Source organism: Dasypus novemcinctus, chromosome 8 (assembly GCF_030445035.2).
Source record: "Dasypus novemcinctus isolate mDasNov1 chromosome 8, mDasNov1.1.hap2, whole genome shotgun sequence".
In the NCBI taxonomy this organism is placed as follows: Eukaryota; Metazoa; Chordata; class Mammalia; order Cingulata; family Dasypodidae; genus Dasypus; species Dasypus novemcinctus.
In genome coordinates this window covers 60,594,888-60,614,617 of record NC_080680.1, presented here as the reverse complement: position 1 = coordinate 60,614,617, position 19,730 = coordinate 60,594,888, and the positions used below count along the sequence as shown (strand labels likewise).

Here is a 19,730-nt window from a genome sequence, read left to right as displayed (position 1 = left end):
ATTTGACCTACTTCAGAGAGGGATGGGCAGAGAAATAATAATTTCAAGAAATGTTGAGTATTCTGAAGAAAACAAACACATCCTGTGATTATACTGGGACTGCGGAAGATGCTAGTTTAAAAGTAGGATGATCAGAAAAGGTTATTCTTATGAGGTGGATATTTGCAAAAAGACCTGAATGGGATAAGCAATATGTTAGAAGATCTAGGGGGAAAGAATTCCTGGCAGAGAAAATGGCAAAAATAGAGGCTCTGTGGCAGAAACAACCTTGACATACTCAAGGAAAAGCAACAAGGCCAGTGTAGCTGGAGCAGTGCTAAGGAGGACTGTGCTAAGAAATGGAACTGAAGAGGGATGAAGGGACTAGATCACGGAGGGTCTTAGAAGTCATGGATACTCTATGAGAGGGGCAATGAGCACTGGGCTTCAAAACGTCTATGTAATACAAGGGCATTTCAAGAGGAAGGAAGAGCTCATGGAGTAAGAAAGGAAATTTGCCTAGGCCCTTGCAAACACTGTGGTCCCATCACCTGGGAGCTTGTAAGAATTACAGGCCTGGACCTACTGAATCAGAATGTGCATTTTAAGATGCTTAGTGATTTGCAAGCACATTAAAGTTTGGGAAGTGCTGTCCTAGAGGACAGGACTTTTAAAAGGGCAAAAAGAGACCATTGTAGCCTGGCTTTGCAGAGTTTTGAATAATGCTAGGGTTTTACCTTCAGGTACTAGACGATCATTCAGAATTATAATCCTGAAACATTATTTTGGACTGGAAGGGGTAGGGAAATCAGAAAGAAGAATATTAACATTACCTAAATGAAAGACAACAAGGATCTAAATTTAGGGAAATTGAAGTGGAAATGGTCAAAGATGGCTGCAAAATCAATATTACAGATGGAATCAACAAAGCCTGGCAACTGTAAGCCCTTCCTATCCTACTCCATACTATTTCAAAGTCCTTATGTTTTGTACTTATATTTGTATAGATCTTTATAGTTAAAACACTAGACTTTTTATTATTCATTTCTAGTAACTAATTTTTGTTTTAGCAACTAGTTCCTTGTAATCTAATAATTTCAAATTCTACTTGTTGGTTTGAGTCAGTCTGTGATGAGCTAAAAACTAACAGTATATATTGGCTGGTTTTCCTCAGGAGGAAAAAAAGTTCCTTTGGGGCAGAAGCGTGATGAAAGTAAATCAGGAACTAGGTAGGTGGGGTCTACAACCCTAACACCGGCAACAAAGAGTCTCTGACAGGTGCCTAAGTTTGTTTCTGCCCCAAATATACTCCCTGCAACCTGTGACTGAACCAACAGAAACACAAATAACAAAATGAAGATCATAGTATAATGAGATAAAGCTTTATAAAACTGGTAGGCCAAGTCCATTCAGGAAGAAACATAAAAGAACTGGAATTAGGCCTTATGTTTGTGTCCTACTACCTACCCCTCCCCACTATTCATTCATTCTATGGGGTTGCCTCTCCTGTGGTCAGCCTGCAGGCATTTATGACTCTCCTTGCCAACTGCTCTTCTACTGTTGACTGGCCTGTATCCCATCTAGTCTGATATCCTTGAAGACAGAACTTCTCACTGCTGTTATCAAGAGTACCTAGCACAGTACTTAACAAACAGGAAGAAGTTAATAAATAGCAGACAAATGCATGAATGGAAGACATTCTACTGCCCCTCAAATAAATGCAAAAAAATAAGGATAGAAAGCAAAGCTAACTGTCCATCGTGCATGTTGGTCTCCACATTAAACAAATTCCCAAAATGTTCACATCATCTGCTCTTTTGGGATCTCTGATCCTATGTTACTATACTCATCAGCAATGATGACTGAGCCTGCTTCAACATCGCCTTCCAGAAAATAATCTAGAGGCTGAAAGTAAAAACTGAAGGATATCGCTGCAGTACTTTGAGATTTACAGGAGTCTTACTATGGACTTGCTGGACATCCTCTGTATATTACTGAATGGGAATACTTAGCCCTTTCCTGATCCCACTTCCAAGCAAAACAAGGAAATTTCCAAGTCAGTACTCTTTTTACTTCTACGGCCCAGACATCTGTCATCCAACCATTTTCTTCAACTTTAAGGCTTCTCTCCAGCAAACTCACCATGTCCAAGGATGGCCAACCCAAGGCTGGTAGCTTATCCTGGTTACCTACTATTTGTCCTAGGACTAATTTACCCTTTTTCTCTTGGATATTTTGTTTGTTTGATTAATTTGGTTTGTTTACTGTTCAACTATGTCATTTATAAAGTAAAGCAACCATAAACCATAAAAATAAAAAAACTTCCTTTGCTATTCTGACAAACTCCTTTGCTCCACAGATCATATTCTTTTGAACTTTGTATATAAAATTAAACTGTACTTTAAAGAGCACCTGCTTTTTATGTAACTTCATATTCTACTTTGAGGCAAAAGGAAAAGCTGCTGTCTAATTTTCTAAAAACTCACTTGCCAAAATACTCCTCATGGAAAAGGAACCTTGAGGACAGCTTTTTTTTCCTTGCCCCTTTTGCTTAGGATGTTGTTACACTCCTGATATTTTTAAATATACTTTATTTTTAAGGCAGTTTTAGAAAAATTGTGATAGTTCAGAGAGTTTCCATATTATAACCCTCTCCCTATTCTCTCTCACTACGAGACACACATACATACATTTTCTCCTATTAACATCTTACACATTAGTATGGTACACTTGTTATAACTGGTAAGTCAATACTGATAATACACTTTTATTAACTAAAATCCATGGCTTGTTCAGATTTCCTTAGTTTTTACCTAAGGTTCTTTTTCTGTTTCAAGATCCTATCCAGGATGCCACATTACATCTAGATGTCATTCTCCTTAGTGCCTCTTGGCTATGACAGTTTCTCTGACTTTCCTTGTTTTTGATGACCTTAAGAGTTTTGTGAGGTGCTGGTTAGGTATATTATAGAATGTCCTCCTACTGGAACTTTTTCTGGTGCTTTTCTCATCATTAGACTAGAGTTATGGCTTTAGGGAGGAAGTCCACAGACATCATTTCCATCACATCATATAAAGAATACATACATACCTTCGACGTGATTTATGACTGCTGGTGTTGACCTTGATCACCTGGTTGAAGTAATGTTTGTCAAGTTTCTCCATTATAAAGGTACTATATATTCTCCTGATTCCATATGGATACTCTTCAGAAGAAAATCACTATGTGCAGTCCCCACTTAAGGAGTAGGGAGCTCTGCCCAACCCCCTTGTTTAGGTAGATTATTTATATAAATTATTTGGAATGCTTCTGCACAGATTTGTCTCTTATCAACTATTTATTTATATACTCAATACGCTCCTGGGTATTCAGGCTATACTTTGGGTTAAAGTGTTTCAGCATTGGCCACTGAGAGTATCATGAGTTGCCCTTTTTATTTTTTATTTTTTGTCTTTATTTGATTTTTTAATGTTACATTAAAAAAATATGAGGTCCCCATATACCCCCACCCCCTCACCCCACTCCTCCCCCCATAACAAAAATCTCCTCCATCATCATGAGACATTCATTGCATTTGGTGAATACATCTCTGAGCACCGCTGTACCTCATGGTCAAAGGTCCACACCATAACCCACACTCTCCCACAGTCCACTCAGTGGGCCATGGGAAGACATACAATGTTCAGTAACTGTCCCTGCAGCACCACCCAGGACAACTCCGGCCCCCGAAAACACCCCCACACCACAGCTCTTCCTCCCACTCCCTATGCCCACCAGCCACCATGGCCACTTTCTCCACACCAATTCCACATTTTCTTTGATTACTAATCACAATAGTTCATGAATAGAATATTGGTTAAGTCTACTCTAATCCATACCCTATTCCTCCATCCTGTGGACCTTAGAATGGTTGTGTCCACTCCACATCTATATCAAGAGGGGGCTTAGATTCCACATGGAGGCTGGATGCAATCCTCCTGCTTTCAATTGTAGGCACTCTTGGCTCCCTGCTGTGGTGGTTGACCTTCTTCACCTCCATGTTGGCTGAGTGGGGTAAGTCCAATAAACCAGAGTGTAGGAGTTGCAAGTCTGTTGAGGCTCAGGGCCTGGCTATCACATGGTCAGTCCAGAGATTCAGGTCCCCTGGGTATACACTAAACCCCAGCACCAACTACAGTTCTGGTAGAAGTAACAGGAGAGGATTGTGGACAAAGATCACATCTGAGTCCAGCTCCATCACAAAGAAACAAAAACTCCAAAGTAGGGCCAACTGACATGGCACTGAACTCCATCTGCCATGACCATAGAACCTGTGGGTCTCTGTAGCCCTCAGAAGAACCAATACCTTGGGTTGTATCTACTTTATCTGTCTCTGGGACTCTGCTCAGGTGTGCATAAGGGCAACCTCTCTGATAACCTCCCGGCTCTTTTTGGGGACTCATAGCCATATAAACTCATTTGTCCTTTCCATTTCCCCCTTCTATTCAGGTCTAAAAGCATTTTTAACTCCTGGTATTATATGCAGACTAAGATATTCTGCTGATCCAAGTTGACCCTTTTATTCAAGGTCATTTTCTAGTTACATCATCAGCTGATACTTGGTAGTAATCCCTTGGCACCAGGGAGGCTGCCCGGAAGTCATGTCCCATGCTAGGGGGAAGGCAATACATTTACATGCTGAGTTTGGCTTCAAGACTGGCCGTATTTGAGCAACATGGAGGCTCTCAGGAGGTAACTCTTAAGCACCCTGCAGCTCTAGGCCTTGTTCTTATTTCAGGTGCACAGGCTTACAAGCATAGTCATTAGTATCAAGGGTTCATTGTTGGACCTTCCTTCTTTTTTGGTCTTTGCCATGGCACTTGGGGGATTGTTGTTGTTCCTTTAGGGACTGTGATAGAATCCCCTGGCTAGGAACTCAGCACTCCCTCAGTTGTTGTTCCCAATTGTAACCACTATGAAAATATCCAAACATTTTTATGTACCCTGAATATATGCCCTGGAGAACTCCCTGCCAACCATGTGTCCCCTGTCAATAACATCCCACACCAGTATTCCTCGCCTGCCACTGTTGAACCTCTCTGTGTTCCAAAACTTCTTCAAAAATGAAGCCCAATATATTGCCAGGTTCCATTAATAGTAAAATGGAATATAGTGATGAGTTCAAAGGTTAGATATAGAATACATATTAATTTAGAAAAATTAAGGTAAAAATAAATTGGGGTATCAAAAAATTTAAAAATGCAAAAGCTTTGTTTTTGATGTTTTGCCTTCCATCACTGCAATAAGTGTTGCCCTGTATGCAAATTGGCAAGGCAACTTCTTCCCTCTTTTCCTCAGTGTCTGCATCCTTTCTTTTTCTCTTTTTTCCTAATTATTGAGCTTATCTTCACAAAAGTTTTAGATCACAGTAATTCACATATACAATGTACAGTACTCCCACATATCCAACATAAAACCTTTTCCCTTCCACAGCAATAATCTTTTTACATATTCATATTATATTTACTGAAACTGATGTACAGATATTGAGACAATAGCTTTCAAACAAGTAACATTTAGGTTTACATTGTGGTTTATATTTTAGACTATACAATTTTCTGAATTTTTAGTTATCTTATGTTTTACATTATGATTTACATTTTAGCTTATGAGCCCCTATATATTTTTGGTGTAATTTAACATGTCTTATATCCATCCTTGCGTAATCTTGTGGAACACTTCTATTGCCCACACAGTTACATTGATTCCATCTATTCAATATCTCTCTCCCACACTCCTTACGGCCCACAGTGACAGTCAATCTTCATTGCTTGAAGGGCCATGTTCAGAGATACTTGCAAAAGTGCTGAGGGCTTGACATGCTCAACAGCCCTAATGCATTGGGAGCCACCATTTCTCTCGAGAGATACAGTTCCCTCTATTTGAGAAGATCAGTCCTCCCCAGGATGTGGGTATACCTTCACTCTCATTATATGGATCTCTATCCAAAGATATAACCATGATTTGCCTTTTGTGCCCCTTTTATATGCCCCATCAATATGTTTGTCTTTTTTTATTTTTATTTTCTGAGCACCTCCTTACTTTCTGGTACTGCTCTGGGTTAATACTGTATACTTCCTGGCCCGCCACCTATAATCAGCCATTACTCCAAGAAAGCCTGGGTCCTTTTATTGGAAAAAGATATTGAACCAAGATCTGGGCACTAGATGTGCCCTTGACTCTCGCTATTATTTTTTTACACAGATCTTATTTTCCTTATTTTCTTCCCTTGCTTATAAATAATTTATCTAAAGTTTTTATCTACTGAAGAATATGCTACTTCTTTTATATCCAACATTTTCCTTTCACTCGATTTCCAGCCCAAATTGTGTTTTTTTCAACTGCTGACCAAAGCACAGCATCTATGCCTCCCCATAAAGCAGAGCTCAATGGACAGAAATGGATAATATTGGCACCACTTTACATTAGGCCGATGGGCATTCCATTAGCATAACAAGTCCAAAACAAGTTCAGAGGTATTTAAATTTTCCAGGTAGACTGAGACTGGAAGAGGTGAATTTAGGGAGTACAGATAGCAGAAAGCTAACTCATGTACCAGAAAAGCTGCTACTACCATGTTAAATTATACAATGCAACCTCTACTAGAGAACTATACAAACATATTATCAGCCATCTCTTAAATAAATTTTGTTATATAATAGAACTAGTTTTAGGCAAGAATCTTTCTTTATTCCCATCTAATAGCCACAGTCTCAAGTATGAAAATTACTTTCTAAATTACACAGCCCAGATATAAATAGTTGAGATCTTTTCCTCACAAATCCTTCGAAAAGTGATGTCATTGTTTGTCTTTCTTAATAAATGTAACTGTAAGAGATATTCACCATAACAATGATTTCAGAGGAACACATAAATCCTCATTGTAGATTTTTCATGTCACCAGCACAGAAAAATATTCTCTGTAGGAAACAAGATTTGCAATTTAACTATATCTGTGTTATTTATAGTCTGCTTAGCACTTACTCCCTGGCAGATGAAGTCCTAGAGAATTGTCAGCTTTCACTGCCTTATATCAACTTTGTTAATCAGATGACATTCACTGGGGGACAAATTTAATATCTGAAATTAGATGTATAAACCTCAAAATATTTAAGTGGTTCTAGATATTAAATTATTCTGAGAAGAGCAAGGTATAAACTTAGTATATGAGAGGGCATACTTAAAGACTTAGTAATATTAATGCTAGTTTATATCTTAGCTTATTTGATACCTCTTCATTGGGGATCATTCTTATTACCCCCATAAATATAAACTGAACGTGATGTAGTCAACTATTGCAATTCCATCATTTTACAATGACTCCATTATCAATCTTTCCACAATTTTAAGAAAAAATGCCAAACATATTACCCTTTTAAGTCATCATATCTGAAACCATGTACCAGGACCAAGCAAACTTCAAAGTATGAAATACAGAGATGCATATCACACCACCAAGCATCAATATGTGAACAAGTGCTTAGTACTCAAATTAAGATGATCTCTTTCAGGGAGGACTGCAGAAGGATAGTGGAGAAGGAAGTTCCAGCAATCAGTCCCTCTACCAGGACAATTATTAAACAGGCAGGAACTGTCTTGTTCCTGTTACTGTTTTGAAACTCTGGAGTCTAGTAGAATACTGTACAGCATCTAGAGAAGAATGGGAGGAAGTGGTAGGTAAGCTGTAGTAAATACCAGTGAATTGCACACTCTGGGCTGTGGCTACCATCATCCATTGCCCAGTCTGGTGTCTGACAGCAGTGAAGCACCTCTAACCTGGCCCCTGGTGCCTGGGTAGTACATAAAGACCTATCTTCCCAAGATCTGGGATAAAGACTAATCGGTGATCACTGCTTCTGATTAGTTACTTCCAGTAGCGGGGGTCCCAGGTCTGGGGGCGGCCATTGTTCTAGCCCACTCCAGGCAAAGGCAGTGGAGGAAACTTGAAGATGGCATACTTCCTCAGAGCTACAGAGTACAAGTGAAAGGTTATATTTGCTGGGTAAGTGCCAACTCAAGACACTGTAGGTCTTCATTCCCTTCTTGGTCCCTCCCTCATCCCCTCTTCAGGGCAGTCTGGAGCATCCAGCTCTCCCTTTGCAGATCACTCTCCGTATTCTGGATGGGAAAGACTGAACTGGAAAACTCTACAGTGTAATCCCCTCCGTCCCCCCACTCCTCCTCCCGAAGAGTTTGCCCTCCAGGCAAAAGCAGCTTGACAGAGCAAAAGAAACTAAAGTAAGAAACAAGTGAGAAGCCAGCGGCAAAAGCTTGCCAGCTTTAAGACCTGCAGCAGAATACCGGGGAGAGGAGATATGTTTCTTTCGGTATAGAGAGGGCAAACTCTTGTAAACGGGGGAACTCTTAAGGCAAGGGTTCTTAATAAGGGGTCTATGAGCTTGAATTGAAATTCAAAAAAAATATTATTCTTGTGGGGACACGTTGGTGCAGGTGTGATATATTTATTAAATAATACACAGTACAGTGTGGACTTAGTAAGGGATCTGTGGTTTTCACCGGACTGGCAAAGGGATCCATGGAACAAAAAAGGTTAAGAACCCCTGTCCTGAGGCAACTAGCAAGCACAAGCTCAGGACAAGACAAAGGCCCAGAAAAGACAGGAAAGGCCCTGCACTTTGAATTTGCCTTAGGCTGACCTTTTTCAGAGAAGGGATGAACTCTGAAGGACAGCACTGAGCCAATACCAAGTCCTCTTTTCAAAGATCATGAGAGATATTTTTTGCTTAGGTTTACTTGGTTTTGTTAGCTGCTGACACTCAAGAAAATATGTCTCATCACTAGGTAGATACAAACTCAAGAAAAAATATCTCAGGGAATGAACCCCAGAGGAAAAATTTTACAATATTAAAATTTGCAGTGTGCAACAACAGATACAATACAAAGAAATAGGAAATAATGGCTGATCCACAGGAAGTGGATAAAAATCCAGGAGGAAAACAATGAAGATGACCAGAATGTGGACACACTGAGCCAAGCCTTTAAAAAGTTTTAAACTGCTCAAAAAGATGAAGAAAAACACAGAGAAAGAAATAAAAGATATAAGGAAGACAAAGCATGAGTAATATGAGAATCTTAGAAAAGAGATGGAAATTTTTAAAAGGAACCAAACAGAACTATCAGAGTTGAAGGCCACAAAACTTTGATGGAAAATACTCAGGAAGGTTTCAAGAGCGAATTGGAGTTGAAAAAATAATCAGTGAACTTGAAGACAAAACACTTGACAAGAATCATGCTGAGAAAAAGAAAGATAAAAGAATTATAAAAAATGAAAATAGCCTCAAATGGCTATGGGACACCATTAAGAGTAACAATATTTGCATTATGGGAGCACCAGAAGGAGAAGAGAGAAAGGGGAGGAGGGAATATTCCAAGAAATAATGACAGAGAATATCCCCAATATAGCAAAATATGTGCGTATAAACATCCAAGAAGCCCAGAGAACACCAAACAGGATAAACATGAAGAAAAATATACCTTGTCACTTACTACTCACACAATCACATGCAAAGAACAAGGAGGGTTCTGAAAGCTGAAAGAGAAAAGCAACATTTTATGTCAGATTGAGTGCAGATTTCTTGTCAGAAACCATGAGGGCAAGAAGGCAGTGGGTTGAAATACTTAAAGTGCTGAAACAAAACAATTGCCAACCAAGAATTTTATATCTACCAATCTTTCACAATGAGGGGAAGATTAAGACATTCCCAAATGTAAAAGGCTGAAGGAGCTCATCACCACTAGACCTGCCTCACAAGCAATGCTAAAGGGAGTTCTTAAGACTAAAAGGAAAGGACACTAGACAGTAGTTCAGAGCAGCATAAAGAAATATTTTTGCCATATTGACCTGCAGTAAATGTGACCATCTGGGTAATTATAAATGCCCATATTATTGTAGTGTATTGTTGGTATGTAACTTCACTCCTTATATCCTAGAGGAGCTAAAGTGCAAATATATTTAAAAAATGATAAATCTATGGTTTTGGACATAAAATGTACAAAGATAATTTGTCACAAGCACAAAAATTTGAGGGGACAGACAGGTATAGGTATTGTGTACAAATATGCTGTTGGTATCAATCAAATATGATTTTATATATTTAGGATATTCAATATTAGCCCTGTGGTAACCACAAAGAAAATATATGAAAAATATATCCAGAAAGAAATAAAAAAATATGGAAGTAGGCATTAACCAAAGAATTCAAGGTCAAAACGAGTAAGAATTACAAAAACTAGATAAGCTAAATGGAAGAAGAAAGACCTGCATTGTCAACTTTCATAATGGACATAACTTCCAGACATAATATCACTAAGTATAGAGTAGACTTGAATGATACTCTAAACCAACTAGACCTAAAAGACATATACACTTCAGTCAACAAAAGAATACATATTCTTCTCTAGTGCCCTTATAAACATTCATCAGGATAAACCTTATCTTAGGTCACAAAACAAGTCTCAATAAATTCAAAGATACTGAAATCATACAATATATCTTCATTGATGATAAGAGAATGAAACTAGAAATTGATTACAGAGGAAGAAAAGGAATTTCACAAATATGTGGAAATTAAACAACATACTCTTTAACAACCAACAGGTTATAGAGAAAATCATATGGGAAATTAGGATATATCTTGAGGCAAATTAAATGAAAGCACAACATATCAAAACTTATAAGATGTAGCAAAGGTAGTGATGAGAAAGAATTCTATTGCTCTAAATGATTGTATTTAAAAAGAACAAGGGAAGCAGACTTGGCCCAGTGGTTAGGACGTCTGTCTACCACATGGGAGGTCCGTGGTTCAAACCCCAGACCTCTTTGACCCGTGTGGAGCTGGCCCATGCGCAGTGCTGATGCACGCAAGGAGTGCCGTGCCACGCAGGGGTGTCTCCTGCATAGGGGAGCCCCATGCGCAAGGAGTGTGCCCCATAAGGAGAGCCGCCCAGCGCATAAGAAAGTTCAGCCTGCCTAGGAAAGGCGCCGCACACACAGAGAACTGACGCAGCAAGATGATGCAACAAAAAGAAACACAGATTCCCGTGCCACTAACAACAACAGAAGTGGACAAAGAACACACATCAAATGGACACAGAGAGCAGACAACGGTGGGGGGGGGGGCAGGTGGAGGAGGAAGGGGAGAGAAATAAAAAATAAAAAGAACAATATCAAATAAGAGGCCTAAGCTCAAAACCGAAGAAAGAGAAAAAGCAGTACTAACTAAATTTAAAGCAACCAGAGAGAAGGAAATAGCAAAGATTAGAGTGGAGATAAAAGAAAAGGGGGGGGGGAACCACAATAGAATCAACATACAAAATGTTGGTTTTTTTGAAACGACCAATAAAATCAGCAAACCATCAGCTGAAAAAGGAGAATAAAAATAACTAAAATCAGAAATGAAAGGGGGACATTACTACTGACTCTGCTTAAATAATAAGGATTATAATAAGGATACTATGAACAACTGTACGCTAATTGCAACAAGAACTAACACCAGTCCCAAACTCTTCCAAAAAACGAAAGAGGACAGAACACTTCCTTATTTATTCTGAGTCCAACACTGTCCTCAGGCCAAAGCCAGATAAAGATACCACATGAAATGAAAATTATGGACAAATATACTTTATAAATACAGATGCAAAAAAAAGCCTAACTAGCAAACCAAATGCAGTAGCACATTAAAAGAATTAAACACCATGACCAACTGGAATTTATACCAGGTATGCAACAGTGCTTCATGATAAGAAAATCACTTAATGTACTATAACATTAACAGAAAGATGGAAAAAAGTACCTGAGTATCTAAATTGATGCAGAAAAGGCATTTGCCAAAATCCAGCATCACTTTTTGATTTAAAATAAAAAGAAAAAATTTAAAGCTGAAGAAAACTTCCTCAATATGGAATGTGAAAAACAGGCAGCTAACATCACACATAATGGTGAAAGAATGAAAACTTTCTGGTTTAGTTTCTTACGCTACTCAAAGAAATTACCATGTAATGGGTTGGCTTAAACAATGGGAATTTATTAGCTTGCAGTTTTGAGACTAACAGAAAGTCCAAATGAAAGCATCATCAGGTGATACTTTCCCCCCAGAGACTGTGGCATTCTGGGACTGGCTGCCAGCACTCCTCAGTTCCTCAGTTTGTCACATGGCAAGGCACATATTGACATCTCCTGTCTCTCCCTTCTCTTCTGGGTTCTGTTTATTTCAGCTTCTGGCTGCTTCCTCTGAGGCTCTTTCTTTCTCTCCAGCTCTGAATTTCATTCTCTTATAAAAGACTCCAGTAATAGGATTAAGACCTATCCCCATGGATATGTGAAACACCTTAATGGAAGTAACTTCATTAAAAGGTCTTACTTACCATGGGTTCACATCCACAGGAATGCATTAAATTTAAGGTGTTTTTTGGGGATATATACAGCTTCAAACCACCACACTTTCTAAGATGAGGAACAAGACAAGGATGCCCACAATCACTACTGCTATTTAACAAAAGCCAGAGCAATTAGGCATGAAATCTAAAGAGCATCCAAATTAAAAAGGAAGTGAAAAACTTCCCTTATTTGCAAATGATAAAATCTTATATATAAAAAAAAATACTGAAAATTTTACAACAAAACTCCTAGAGCTAATAAATGAATTAAGCAAAGTGGTGGGGTACAAGATCAACACCCAAAATTCAGTAGTATTTTCATAACATTAGTAATGATCAGAAGAAGAAATCAAGACAAAAATTCTATTTATTACAATAGCAACTCAAAGAAAAAAAAATCTAAGGATGTAAAGGGTTTATACATAGAAAACTATAAAATATTACTAAAAGAAATCAAAAAAGAATAGAAGACTAATTTTCGTTACGATGTTTATTTTTCCTCAAACAATCTAGATTCAATGCAATCCCAATCAAAATTCCAACAGCCTTTGCATAAATGGAAAATCCAATGATGAAATTTATATGAAAAAGAATGGGGCCCTGAATAGCCAAGCCCATCTTGAAAATGAAAACCAAAATTGGAGAACTCACTCTTCCCAATTTTGAAACTTACTGAAAAACCACAGTAATCAAAACAGCATGGAACTGGCACAAGGACAGACATATAGACCAATGGAATCAAATTCAAAGTTCAGAAATAGTATACGTTCACATCCATGGCCCATTGATTTTTTTCCCACAATTAGGTCTTTATAATATATCAATCTATTTTATAAAACAAATATAGTTATATGCTGATTGCATTGTGAACTAGAGAAGCACACAGTAGGTTCATACAGTATATCTCAATAACTGACTTTTTTTAATAACTGACATTTTAAAATTAAGAATGGTATATGTTCTGCAGGCAAATTTTGATGGAAATATTAGCATCCATACAAATAAATGCTGTTGACATAGCTTAAGCATGATAGTTTGGAAGAACAATTGATTCAAACTAGGTTCATCATTTTAAAATAAGTACAGAAATACAATCTAAAATATAAACAAAATATTTACAAAATAAGTTTTCCACAAAATAGAAGAAATCAATCTATTATTTTCAAGTACTTGTAATTAAGAGTTACTGAAGGGAAGCGGACTTGGCCCAGTGGTTAGGGCATCTGTCTACCACATGGGAGGTCTGCAGTTCAAACCCCGGGCCTGCTTGACCTGTGTGGAGGTGGCCCATGCACAGTGCTGATGCGCGCAAGGAGTGCCATGCCACGCAGGGGTGTCCCCCACGTAGGGGAGCCCCACGTGCAAGGAGTGCGCCCTGTAAGGAGAGCCGCCCAGCACGAAAGGAAGTTCAGCCTGCCCAGGAATGGCACTGCACACACGGAGAACTGACGCAGCAAGATGACGCAACAAAAAGAAACACAGATTCCCATGCCGCTGACAACAACAAAAGTGGACAAAGAAGAACACGCAGCAAAATGGACACAGAGAACAGACAAGTGGGGGAGGGGAAGAGGAGAGAAATAAATAAAAATAAATCTTAAATAAAAAGTTACTGGAAATCTTTATAGAATTTTTATTGCAAATTTAAATCTGAGAATGTCGAGTACAACACATTACAAACACAATCATAGGACTGATAAACTGGGGAGTTGTTTGTACCCTTTTCGGTATGACTTTTCACTTGGACTTGGAGATTCCTAAGAAAATGGAGTATCTCTTCCTTACTTCCCTAGTCCCCTTCCAGATGATTATCTAGCTAAGGCAATTTCAGCTGATTTGGATTTTACCATTTTTAAATGCTAAAAACTCTAAATGAAAACAACTAAATAGTTGGTTCTTTGCACAAATAAATGCAGAACTTGTCTCTTCTGCACCAGTACTTAAGGCACATACCTAAAACTTTTTCATTACACTTCACTGTAACATTGGAATTCTGCAACCACATTATTATATTATATATTATATATATTATATTGTATTTTGTATTATATATTATATATTATACCTCCTAGGAAATCTAATTTAACAACACCAGATGCCATTACATCTCTCTTTTCCACTCATCAAAAGAAAAAGCTCCTGCTACTGCTTTAGTTTTTGTCAATCTCATCATCTCCAGCTGTCTTTGTCTCCTTCATTAGGCAGATGATTCATGGATTGGATTTCTGGATTTTATAGTATCCCTCTCTTGTTGTGAATCTTTGCTTCCACTGCTCTTCAGCTCAAGTGAATTACTTGTTCCATGGGACGTGCTTGGTAAGGGTGTTTCAGGAGAAAAGGACGTCGGAACACTATAGACATTATGAGTTCAGAATGATTCATCAGTTAGTGAAATCACAGAGGTCTTTGCTAACCCTGAGACAGAAGGTATATATCCTGATGGAGATCATTTACTAGTGCACTTGTCTAAGTTGCCATATTTTGGGGGGAAAGCTCAATTATTAGAAGACTGGCTTCAAATCAGTTTGGATTCCTTGATTTCTTTGCTTGTCAAAGGGGTGGCAAAAGAGGATCCAGGAATAAAAATAGGGATGCTCTTGGACAAACTGTTGATGTCTTAGTGTCTTTACATTTCTTTTCAAAGATTTATCACTCAGGGGCCTTCCGTTATTCTGTTACTTCTCTTTCTCTAATTGTTCCATTTCCAAAGGAAGAAGTTCTTCTCTTTCTCTTGATCTATCAAATCTTTTTCATAAAACTTTTTCTTTAAAGTATCCCTAGATGTTTCCATTCTGTCCAATTCTAATACAGATCTTTCTCACAAAAGCCAAAATATCTTTATCTTTTTCTTGATACAGGACTTTTCTCACACACATCTCTAAACGCTGAGGTAGACTGTCATCTACAGGGATCATCAGAGTAGATTTCACTTTGGTCAAGAAGTAAGAAAGTTTCATTCTCACATTTGTTACTGGATCATGTGTCAGTTCAATAATAGGCAGAAAAAAACATTTATTGAAAATTGATTTGGAAGACATCTCTACAATAAATTCACAAGTATCCAAAAATCAAAGTCTATTCTAGTAACTTTCCTTGGCCCAGTTGTTCAATTAATTTTTGAATGACCTCATGCTTCTAATCTTGTTTATGATTATAATGCAGAAAAATGCATAGGGTACATGACACTGCCTTTTGGACAGGTAAAACAATATTTGTCATCATGATTGCCAATGTTCTTTATAAGAAACAACAATAAATCTGATCACTTGATATGATATGTGGCAAATAGGCCAATTAATATGGAAGCTTCTCATGAGTCCTCCTTTTTAAAGAGGCTACAGCCCATTGTTCAGCAGCTATGAGTGCTAGAATCAAGTCAGGCAGAACTGATAACTTACTTTCTTTAACACTGCTTTCTCCATAAGTAGAAAAGAGTTTCAAAATTTCTGAAAGATCATCTATAAGGGCATCTAAATCTCCAGTGATTTATCTTGTAATAGTGATATTAGTTCTTTATGTATTAAATACACCCCAGAATTCAGGAATTTAGACACTTCATAAAAGCAAATAGCAATAGTATGTCTGGGTACTACCTCAGAGTCATGATAAATGCAAAAGAATGTAGAATAGAGTTCCATGTGGAAGTTTTTCAGATCAACAAAAACAATCATGGCCAGAAAGTTATAAGCAAATTTCTTCCATTCTGATAAATATTTCTTCTCCTGCTCTATGATTTGAGGTGGAATCTGGTTTTCACTGTGTCCATTTTCTTTTTGGAAACCCAAGGTACAGAGATTCTTATGAAACTCCAAAAATCTCAAGTGTTGATCTGGAGTAAAAATACCATATTGTCCATGACATAGTTTTCCTAAATGAAAAGATAAGGAAATAACAATTGATTGATCTGCTTTGAAAGATTTTCCACAAAATGATTTCACTAAGGGAAGTACGGTTTGACTTCTGTCATTTGTATCAAATATGTCAAGCAGATTAATCAAAGTTTCAAAAGCTGCAAGTCATACTCTTCATCCCTAGAGAGTTTTATTAATTCAGGGAACACCACACATTTTGTAAGTTCTGTCCCAATGCCCTAAGATATATTTTCTAATTGCTGACACATACAAGATCTAACTTCATATTCTACATCTTGGCAGAGTGGTTTTAAAAGGGGAAGTAATTCTCTTTTAATTGTATGGGAATCAAATTTGTTGTTCAATTTTCCTAAAATCCTACAACTAACTAAATGAGACTAGACTGTTTGGGAACATTGTGCCTTGGAAACAAGTGGATTAAAAATCTCATGCCTTCAAAACCCAGTAATGCTTCCATTACTGATAGAAGAATTTCCAAGCATGTACTGCTGATACCTGCATCCCTAGGCTCCAGATACAGTAGGAAGGAGTGGGCATATGCTTGAATTGACACTGATTCTTCCTGTGGAACAGTCATAAACAATGTGGCTGTTAACTGCATTTCCACTCTGCAACATGCAGGACTTCCAGTAAGTGTTCTCCTCCACATAGCCTCGCCCTCTGGACAAACATTTGTGAGATCCATACTCTCTGGATAAACAGGAGTGCATCCTCATTGACCTTGGAAGACATCTGACTTCTGGCAAAACTCTCTGAAATGTCTCAGCAGGAGTCTGTCACATCAAAAATGGAAGAGTTGTAATCACATTTGCACCTGAGATATCTTGACCAGCACTGGGTGCCCCAAGGTACATGAGGCACACACTGACAAAACTGAAGGGAGAAACAGATGTCTCCACAATAACATTTGGAGACTTCAACACACCACTGCCAGCACTGAACACAACATCTGAGCAGATAAACAGCCCTTGCAATATCACTGAGGTCTTCATCAACTGCAAGTCTATTTCTTCTGTTATCTTGAGGCTCCGGTGGATTGGCCTCTTTATAATGGTGAGCTCCTGCAGGTCCTCCATGTAGCTGAACAGGTTGTTCTGACAAGTCCATTGTGGCAGCAGCCAGCAGTGGATGCATGGACCTCAGGGGTCCTTTGCCACCCAGGCCAGAGGGACCACGGGAGGCCAGACACACGCAGCTCCGTGGCCACCAACCCACAGTTCTTTCTCCAGCTCTCCTCTGTGGGAGCCAAGGGCAAAGCGAGCTGGCAGTGGGAGAAGCAGCAGACTGGCCGCATGGCCCACTGATTTTTAATAAGGATGCCAAGTGCACTCACATTGGGAAAGAATAGTCTCTTCAACAAATGGTGCTGGGAAAACTGATATCCATACGTGCTACCAAAAGTTGCCAAAAGACAGAAGCAACCATGTGTCCATCAACTGATGAATGGATAAACAAAATGTGATACACACACACACAATGGAATATTATTCAGCCAAAGAAAGGAATGAAGTCCTGATACATGTGAAAATATGGATGAACCTCGAAAACATGTTGAGTTAAATAAGTCAGACACAAAAAAATACTGCATGATCTCACTGATAGTATATAATATGAATAAGCAAACTCTTAGAGTCAGAATCTAGAATATAGGCTAGCAGGGGAACAGGTAAGGGCAGGGAATAGGGAGTTACTACTTAAACAGTACACAGTTTCTATTTGGGTTGAACGTAAAATTCTGGTAATGAATCATGGTGATGGTAACACAACACTGTGAATGTATTTAACAGCAGTGAATTATATATTTAAATGTAGTTAAAAGGGGGACATCTTAAGTTATATATATGTTAGCGTAAAAATTAAAAACACGGGACTGTACAACACAGATAGTGAACCCTAAGGTGTACCATGGATTATAATAGTACAATGATAACGTGCTTTCATTAATTATAACAAATGTCCGCACTAATGCAAGTTGTTAATAATAGGATGGTACAAGAGAATCCTGTATTTGATGCATGATCTTTTTATAAACTCACAACTTTTCTAATAAAAACTAAGGCATTTATCCAAACCAACTGGGTTTTTCAAAGGATTAATGCATCTTGTTTCCCATTTCACAACATGTTAACTCAGCCAGCAGACTTTCCAGTGACATATGACTATGTCATAGGAAATCCTAGGCAAATTTTAAAGTGTGCTTGTATGTTTGCAGGTAAATCAGGAGGCAGAGGGCAATACAATGACATAGAGAGCATATTAAAAAGACTAGTGTGAATCAGTACTATTATAATGGTGTCATTCATTGCCACTGATAGGTTTCCAGTCCCAGTATTGATTACACTAATATGTGCTGCCACTCATCTCCTCCTCACTTTCATTCTTAATAGTAATACAAGATATCCTAGAAAAGACTTGTGATTCCATCATAAGCTTCCACATATATTTTCCCATTTTAATATCATCACTTACAGATTCCTCAGAGGCTTGTGCAAGAAGCAGCAGCTAAAAGATTTAGTCTGAACTGCATGAAATAATGGCTCATTCATATAATACCTAAAGAGAAACTTTGTGGACCCCAAAATAATTGTTTCATAGAAGTTTATAAAAAGCTGAAAGTCTCTGATAGAAAAAATTTCAACATGTTCTCCAGAAAACACGATATTGAAATATCACTTTCTCAACATAAGAGCACTGCGTCATTAAAAAAATTATCCAATCCATTTAGTATATGTAAAGGTCAAACATACACCAAAGACAAGATTATCCACTGAATGTGAAAAGGGCAATAAGCAAAAAGGAAGAAACAATAAATAGATTCCAGTTTTGCAAAAGTGGACGCAGTTGCATATTTACAGAAAATATTTTTTAAAGTCTTCTTGGAGAAAAGGTCAGGATACAAATGTGGGTTCTTTTAGGACAGAGGATCTTGCTCACCCCAGAAGAAATCCCAAAGCATGCAGGAAGGATTGAAGGCAAATGGTGAAGCAGGATGGCCTCTCTAAAGAGTTCCATTTTGGACGTGGGCTCTGCTCCCCTGAGCAGCCCTGGCACTGCAATGACTCCCACTCATCTCTCAGAAAGTGAGCCAAGATAGAAGGGTTAAAGCATATTTGACATGCAACATAGGAATGCCAATAAGAGAATCCAGGGATGAAAGGGGGAGGCAGAAGTATAAAAAGGAATATAAGTATATAAAAGAAAAAGGAGAGGAAGGAAACCATAGAAAGATGGGAAAGCAAGTTGGGGAAGCACCTGTTATGTCTCAGACCTTCATAGCTACAGTCTTGTTTAATCAATGAAGATGACATCATCAACCTTGTTTTAAGAAGGAAAAACTGAATTGCTAAAGCTATTTTCAGGCTATATATGAAAATGTCACTTTCTCATATGCATAATTATGAACTAAAGAAGAAAATGTAATGCTTGTGATTTACTTTAAATTTT

General features: G+C 38.1%; 1 protein-coding gene and 1 pseudogene across 3 annotated transcripts in view; both read right to left on the bottom strand.

The window, feature by feature from the left end:
- The window catches only part of SH3GL2 (SH3 domain containing GRB2 like 2, endophilin A1), a 253,693-nt gene that overhangs the window by 112,556 nt on the left and 121,407 nt on the right, over positions 1-19,730 (bottom strand). The gene's annotated exons all lie outside the window — the stretch shown is intronic.
- LOC139439446 (serine/threonine-protein phosphatase 4 regulatory subunit 4 pseudogene) lies at positions 14,612-17,420 on the bottom strand (annotated as a pseudogene).